This window comes from Arctopsyche grandis, chromosome 4 (genome assembly GCF_051622035.1).
Source record: "Arctopsyche grandis isolate Sample6627 chromosome 4, ASM5162203v2, whole genome shotgun sequence".
In the NCBI taxonomy this organism is placed as follows: domain Eukaryota; kingdom Metazoa; phylum Arthropoda; class Insecta; order Trichoptera; family Hydropsychidae; genus Arctopsyche; species Arctopsyche grandis.
The window spans coordinates 149392-157848 of record NC_135358.1 but is presented as its reverse complement, the minus strand read 5'-3'; positions in this window follow the sequence as shown (position 1 = coordinate 157848).

Below are 8457 nucleotides of genomic sequence, written 5' to 3'. Positions count from 1 at the left end.
ATATTTTTGCAATGTCGAATTCTTTGATTTCGGTGATGGTAAGGTTAGGTTGGGTTAGGTTTGGTGAGGTAAGCGGGTTTTGTGTATATTTTTTCGATGTCGAATTCTTTGATTTCGGTGATAGTTAGGCTAGGTTGGGTGAGGTTTGGTTAGGTTAGCGAGTTTTGTGTATATTTTTGCATTGTCGAATTCTTTGATTTTGGTGTTCGTTAGGTTAGGTTGGGTTAGGTTTGGTGAGGTAAGCGAGTTTTGTGTATATTTTTGCATTGTCGAATTCTTTGATTTCGGTGATGGTTAGGTTAGGTTGGGTTAGGTTTGGTGAGGTTAGCGGGTTTTGTGTATATTTTTGCGATGTCGAATTCTTTGATTTCGGTGCTGGTTAGGATAGGTTGGGTGAGTTTTGGTGAGTAAAGCGAGTTTCGTGTATATTCTTGCAATGTCGAATTCTTTGATTTCGGTGATCGTTAGGTTAGGTTGGATAAGGTTTGGTGAGGTAAGCGAGTTTTGTTTAAATTTTAAAATCTCGAATTCTTTGATTTCGGTGAAAGTAAGATTAGGTTGGGTTTGGTTTGGTGAGGTAAGCGGGTTTTGTGTATATTTTTGCATTGTCGAATTCTTTGATTTCGGTGATAGTAAGACTAGGTTGGGTTAGGTTTGGTGAGGTTAGCGAGTTTTGTGTATATTTTTGCATTGTCGAATTCTTTGATTTCGGTGATGGTTAGGTTAGGTTGGGTTAGGTTTAGTGAGGTAAGCGAGTTTTGTCGATCATTTTGCAATTTCGAATTCTTTGATTTCGGTGATGGTTAGGTTAGGTTGGGTTAGGTTTGGTGAGTTAAGCGAGTTTCGTGTATATTTTTGCAATGTCGAATTCTTTGATTTCGGTGATGGTTAGGTTAGGTTGGATAAGGTTTGGTGAGGTAAGCGAGTTTTGTTTAAATTTTAAAATCTCGAATTCTTTGATTTCGGTGATGGTTAGGTTAGGTTGGGTTAGGTTTGGTGAAGTTAGCGGGTTTTGTGTATATTTTTGCATTGTCGAATTCTTTGATTTCGGTGATGGTTAGGTTAGGTTGGGTTAGGTTTAGTGAGGTAAGCGAGTTTTGTGGATCATTTTGCAATCTCGAATTCTTTGATTTCGGTGATAGTTAGGTTAGGTTGGGTTAGGTTTGGTGAGTTAAGCGAGTTTCGTGTATATTTTTGCAATGTCGAATTCTTTGATTTCGGTGATGGTTAGGTTAGGTTGGATAAGGTTTGGTGAGGTAAGCGAGTTTTGTTTAAATTTTAAAATCTCGAATTCTTTGATTTCGGTGATGGTTAGGTTAGGTTGGGTTAGGTTTGGTGAAGTTAGTGGGTTTTGTGTATATTTTTGCATTGTCGAATTCTTTGATTTCGGTGAAAGTAAGACTAGGTTGGGTTAGGTTTGGTGAGGTAAGCGAGTTTTGTGTATATTTTTGCATTGTCGAATTCTTTGATTTCGGTGATGGTTAGGTTAGGTTGGGTTAGGTTTAGTGAGGTAAGCGAGTTTTGTGGATCATTTTGCAATCTCGAATTCTTTGATTTCGGTGATAGTTAGGTTAGGTTGGGTTAGGTTTGGTGAGTTAAGCGAGTTTCGTGTATATTTTTGCAATGTCGAATTCTTTGATTTCGGTGATGGTTAGGTTAGGTTGGATAAGGTTTTGTGAGGTAAGCGAGTTTTGTTTAAATTTTAAAATCTCGAATTCTTTGATTTCGGTGATGGTAAGGTTAGGTTGGGTTAGGTTTGGTGAAGTTAGTGGGTTTTGTGTATATTTTTGCATTGTCGAATTCTTTGATTTCGGTGAAAGTAAGACTAGGTTGGGTTAGGTTTGGTGAGGTAAGCGAGTTTTGTGTATATTTTTGCATTGTCGAATTCTTTGATTTCGGTGATGGTTAGGTTAGGTTGGGTTAGGTTTAGTGAGGTAAGCGAGTTTTGTCGATCATTTTGCAATTTCGAATTCTTTGATTTCGGTGATGGTTAGGTTAGGTTGGGTTAGGTTTGGTGAGTTAAGCGAGTTTCGTGTATATTTTTGCAATGTCGAATTCTTTGATTTCGGTGATGGTTAGGTTAGGTTGGATAAGGTTTGGTGAGGTAAGCGAGTTTTGTTTAAATTTTAAAATCTCGAATTCTTTGATTTCGGTGATGGTTAGGTTAGGTTGGGTTAGGTTTGGTGAAGTTAGCGGGTTTTGTGTATATTTTTGCATTGTCGAATTCTTTGATTTCGGTGATGGTTAGGTTAGGTTGGGTTAGGTTTAGTGAGGTAAGCGAGTTTTGTGGATCATTTTGCAATCTCGAATTCTTTGATTTCGGTGATAGTTAGGTTAGGTTGGGTTAGGTTTGGTGAGTTAAGCGAGTTTCGTGTATATTTTTGCAATGTCGAATTCTTTGATTTCGGTGATGGTTAGGTTAGGTTGGATAAGGTTTGGTGAGGTAAGCGAGTTTTGTTTAAATTTTAAAATCTCGAATTCTTTGATTTCGGTGATGGTTAGGTTAGGTTGGGTTAGGTTTGGTGAAGTTAGTGGGTTTTGTGTATATTTTTGCATTGTCGAATTCTTTGATTTCGGTGAAAGTAAGACTAGGTTGGGTTAGGTTTGGTGAGGTAAGCGAGTTTTGTGTATATTTTTGCATTGTCGAATTCTTTGATTTCGGTGATGGTTAGGTTAGGTTGGGTTAGGTTTAGTGAGGTAAGCGAGTTTTGTGGATCATTTTGCAATCTCGAATTCTTTGATTTCGGTGATAGTTAGGTTAGGTTGGGTTAGGTTTGGTGAGTTAAGCGAGTTTCGTGTATATTTTTGCAATGTCGAATTCTTTGATTTCGGTGATGGTTAGGTTAGGTTGGATAAGGTTTGGTGAGGTAAGCGAGTTTTGTTTAAATTTTAAAATCTCGAATTCTTTGATTTCGGTGATGGTGAGGTTAGGTTGGGTTAGGTTTGGTGAAGTTAGTGGGTTTTGTGTATATTTTTGCATTGTCGAATTCTTTGATTTCGGTGAAAGTAAGACTAGGTTGGGTTAGGTTTGGTGAGGTAAGCGAGTTTTGTGTATATTTTTGCGATGTTGAATTCTTTGATTTCGGTGATGGTTAGGTTAGGTTGGGTTAGGTTTAGTGAGGTAAGCGAGTTTTGTGTATATTTTTGCAATGTCGAATTCTTTGATTTCGGTGATGGTAAGGTTAGGTTGGGTTAGGTTTGGTGAGGTAAGCGGGTTTTGTGTATATTTTTTCGATGTCGAATTCTTTGATTTCGGTGATAGTTAGGCTAGGTTGGGTGAGGTTTGGTTAGGTTAGCGAGTTTTGTGTATATTTTTGCATTGTCGAATTCTTTGATTTTGGTGTTCGTTAGGTTAGGTTGGGTTAGGTTTGGTGAGGTAAGCGTGTTTTGTGTATATTTTTGCATTGTCGAATTCTTTGATTTCGGTGATGGTAAGGTTAGGTTGGGTTAGGTTTGGTGAGGTTAGCGGGTTTTGTGTATATTTTTGCGATGTCGAATTCTTTGATTTCGGTGCTGGTTAGGATAGGTTGGGTGAGTTTTGGTGAGTTAAGCGAGTTTCTTGTATATTCTTGCAATGTCGAATTCTTTGATTTCGGTGATCGTTAGGTTAGGTTGGATAAGGTTTGGTGAGGTAAGCGAGTTTTGTTTAAATTTTAAAATCTCGAATTCTTTGATTTCGGTGATAGTAAGATTAGGTTGGGTTTGGTTTAGTGAGGTTAGCGGGTTTTGTGTATATTTTTGCATTGTCGAATTCTTTGATTTCGGTGATAGTAAGACTAGGTTGGGTTAGGTTTGGTGAGGTTAGCGAGTTTTGTGTATATTTTTGCATTGTCGAATTCTTTGATTTCGGTGATTGTTAGGTTAGGTTGGGTTAGGTTAAGTGAGGTAAGCGAGTTTTGTCGATCATTTTGCAATTTCGAATTCTTTGATTTCGGTGATGGTTAGGTTAGGTTGGGTTAGGTTGGGTGAGTTAAGCGAGTTTCGTGTATATTTTTGCATTGTCGAATTCTTTGATTTCGGTGATGGTTAGGTTAGGTTGGGTTAGGTTTAGTGAGGTAAGCGAGTTTTGTGGATCATTTTGCAATTTCGAATTCTTTGATTTCGGTGATGGTTAGGTTAGGTTGGGTTAGGTTTTGTGATTTAAGCGAGTTTCGTGTATATTTTTGCAATGTCGAATTCTTTGATTTCGGTGATGGTTAGGTTAGGTTGGATAAGGTTTGGTGAGGTAAGCGAGTTTTGTTTAAATTTCAAAATCTCGAATTCTTTGATTTCGGTGATGGTTAGGTTAGGTTGGGTTAGGTTTGGTGAAGTTAGCGGGTTTTGTGTATATTTTTGCATTGTCGAATTCTTTGATTTCGGTGAAAGTAAGACTAGGTTGGGTTAGGTTTGGTGAGGTAAGCGAGTTTTGTGTATATTTTTGCATTGTCGAATTCTTTGATTTCGGTGATGGTTAGGTTAGGTTGGGTTAGGTTTAGTGAGGTAAGCGAGTTTTGTGGATCATTTTGCAATCTCGAATTCTTTGATTTCGGTGATAGTTAGGTTAGGTTGGGTAAGGTTTGGTGAGTTAAGCGAGTTTCGTGTATATTTTTGCAATGTCGAATTCTTTGATTTCGGTGATGGTTAGGTTAGGTTGGATAAGGTTTGGTGAGGTAAGCGAGTTTTGTTTAAATTTTAAAATCTCGAATTCTTTGATTTCGGTGATGGTTAGGTTAGGTTGGGTTAGGTTTGGTGAAGTTAGTGGGTTTTGTGTATATTTTTGCATTGTCGAATTCTTTGATTTCGGTGAAAGTAAGACTAGGTTGGGTAAGGTTTGGTGAGGTAAGCGAGTTTTGTGTATATTTTTGCATTGTCGAATTCTTTGATTTTGGTGTTCGTAAGGTTAAGTTGGGTTAGGTTTGGTGAAGTTAGTGGGTTTTGTGTATATTTTTGCATTGTCGAATTTTTGATTTCGGTGAAAGTAAGACTAGGTTGGGTTTGGTTTGGTGAGGTTAGCGAGGTTTGTGTATATTTTTGCATTGTCGAATTCTTTAATTTCGGTGATAGTTAGGCTAGGTTGGGTTAGGTTTGGAGAGGTTAGCGAGTTTTGTGTATATTTTTGCGATGTTGAATTCTTTGATTTCGGTGATGGTTAGGTTAGGTTGGGTTAGGTTTAGTGAGGTAAGCGAGTTTTGTGTATATTTTTGCAATGTCGAATTCTTTGATTTCGGTGATGGTAAGGTTAGGTTGGGTTAGGTTTGGTGAGGTAAGCGGGTTTTGTGTATATTTTTTCGATGTCGAATTCTTTGATTTCGGTGATAGTTAGGCTAGGTTGGGTGAGGTTTGGTTAGGTAAGCGAGTTTTGTGTATATTTTTGCATTGTCGAATTCTTTGATTTTGGTGTTCGTTAGGTTAGGTTGGGTTAGGTTTGGTGAGGTTAGCGGGTTTTGTGTATATTTTTGCATTGTCGAATTCTTTGATTTCGGTGATGATTAGGTTAGGTTGGGTTAGGTTTGGTGAGGTTAGCGGGTTTTGTGTATATTTTTGCGATGTCGAATTCTTTGATTTCGGTGCTGGTTAGGATAGGTTGGGTTAGTTTTGGTGAGTTAAGCGAGTTTCGTGTATATTCTTGCAATGTCGAATTCTTTGATTTCGGTGATCGTTAGGTTAGGTTGGATAAGGTTTGGTGAGGTAAGCGAGTTTTGTTTAAATTTTAAAATCTCGAATTCTTTGATTTCGGTGATAGTAAGATTAGGTTGGGTTTGGTTTGGTGAGGTTAGCGGGTTTTGTGTATATTTTTGCATTGTCGAATTCTTTGATTTCGGTGAAAGTAAGACTAGGTTGGGTTAGGTTTGGTGAGGTTAGCGAGTTTTGTGTATTTTTTTGCATTGTCGAATTCTTTGATTTCGGTGATGGTTAGGTTAGGTTGGGTTAGGTTTAGTGAGGTAAGCGAGTTTTGTCGATCATTTTGCAATTTCGAATTCTTTGATTTCGGTGATGGTTAGGTTAGGTTGGGTTAGGTTTGGTGAGTTAAGCGAGTTTCGTGTATATTTTTGCAATGTCGAATTCTTTGATTTCGGTGATGGTTAGGTTAGGTTGGATAAGGTTTGGTGAGGTAAGCGAGTTTTGTTTAAATTTTAAAATCTCGAATTCTTTGATTTCGGTGATGGTTAGGTTAGGTTGGGTTAGGTTTGGTGAAGTTAGCGGGTTTTGTGTATATTTTTGCATTGTCGAATTCTTTGATTTCGGTGAAAGTAAGACTAGGTTGGGTTAGGTTTGGTGAGGTAAGCGAGTTTTGTGTATATTTTTGCATTGTCGAATTCTTTGATTTCGGTGATGGTTAGGTTAGGTTGGGTTAGGTTTAGTGAGGTAAGCGAGTTTTGTGGATCATTTTGCAATCTCGAATTCTTTGATTTCGGTGATAGTTAGGTTAGGTTGGGTTAGGTTTGGTGAGTTAAGCGAGTTTCGTGTATATTTTTGCAATGTCGAATTCTTTGATTTCGGTGATGGTTAGGTTAGGTTGGATAAGGTTTGGTGAGGTAAGCGAGTTTTGTTTAAATTTTAAAATCTCGAATTCTTTGATTTCGGTGATGGTTAGGTTAGGTTGGGTTAGGTTTGGTGAAGTTAGTGGGTTTTGTGTATATTTTTGCATTGTCGAATTCTTTGATTTCGGTGAAAGTAAGACTAGGTTGGGTTAGGTTTGGTGAGGTAAGCGAGTTTTGTGTATATTTTTAAAATGTCGAATTCTTTGATTTCGGTGATGGTTAGGTTAGGTTGGGTTCAGGTCCGCTGGGACGGCGCAGACAAAGGTAGATGGACACATCGACTGATCCCATCAATCGCAGCCTGGACAAGGAGGAAAAGCGCAAAACCGGACTACCACACAACCCAGCTACTAACCAGCCATGGGTGTTTCGGAGCATTCCTCAACCGCATCGGAAAGGAAACGACAGCAGGATGTCACCACTGTGCATCAATCAGAGATGACGCAAAACATACACTCCTCGTATGCCCTGCATGGGAATCTGAAAGAGCGACACTCGAAGAAAGCACCCCGGTCAACACTGAAGACATAGCACAGAACATCACTAAAGACGTAGCCTCTTGGGAAGCATTCGCAGAGTTCGCAAGGAGCGTCATGAAGCAGAAGGAGGAGGCCGAACGGCTAAGGAAAGCGGAAAGACTTTAAGGAAATGAATAGATGTCAACCCATAGATATAGATATACTATTACCAGCCTATGATTAATACTGCAAATGAATGTTTTTCAGAAAACAGAAACCAAGCGGGTCAACTAGATGAACTGGAAAGGAGGGATCCGCACAAAAAGGAGAAGCCAACAAGGACGAAATCAGCCCCTGCGGAAGCAATCCACCAACGAGTGGGGTCCCCAAAGGGGTGAGGTGAGTCGGGGGAGTTTTTTAGTCAGTAAAAATCTGACACTTCCCTCTAGTGCGGACTAGAGGGAGTCTTATTGAAGATTTTCTCCTCCCACGCATAGGAAAAAAAAAAAAAAAAAAAAAGGTTAGGTTGGGTTAGGTTTAGTGAGGTAAGCGAGTTTTGTGTATATTTTTGCAATGTCGAATTCTTTGATTTCGGTGATGGTAAGGTTAGGTTGGGTTAGGTTTGGTTAGCGAGGTAAGCGAGTTTTGTGTAAATCTTACAATCTCGAATTCTTTGATTTCGGTGATGGTTAGGCTAGGTTCGGTGAGGTTTGGTTAGGTTAGCGAGTTTTGTGTATATTTTTGCATTGTCGAATTCTTTGATTTTGGTGTTCGTTAGGTTAGGTTGGGTTAGGTTTGGTGAGGTTAGCGAGTTTTGTGTATATTTTTGCATTGTCGAATTCTTTGATTTCGGTGATGGTTAGGTTAGGTTGGGTTAGGTTTAGTGAGGTAAGCGAGTTTTGTGGATCATTTTGCAATTTCGAATTCTTTGATTTCGGTGATGGCTAGGTTAGGTTGGGTTAGGTTTTGTGATTTAAGCGAGTTTCGTGTATATTTTTGCAATGTCGAATTCTTTGATTTCGGTGATGGTTAGGTTAGGTTGGATAAGGTTTGGTGAGGTAAGCGAGTTTTGTTTAAATTTCAAAATCTCGAATTCTTTGATTTCGGTGATGGTTAGGTTAGGTTGGGTTAGGTTTGGTGAAGTTAGCGGGTTTTGTGTATATTTTTGCATTGTCGAATTCTTTGATTTCGGTGAAAGTAAGACTAGGTTGGGTTAGGTTTGGTGAGGTAAGCGAGTTTTGTGTATATTTTTGCATTGTCGAATTCTTTGATTTCGGTGATGGTTAGGTTAGGTTGGGTTAGGTTTAGTGAGGTAAGCGAGTTTTGTGGATCATTTTGCAATCTCGAATTCTTTGATTTCGGTGATAGTTAGGTTAGGTTGGGTAAGGTTTGGTGAGTTAAGCGAGTTTCGTGTATATTTTTGCAATGTCGAATTCTTTGATTTCGGTGATGGTTAGGTTAGGTTGGATAAGGTTTGG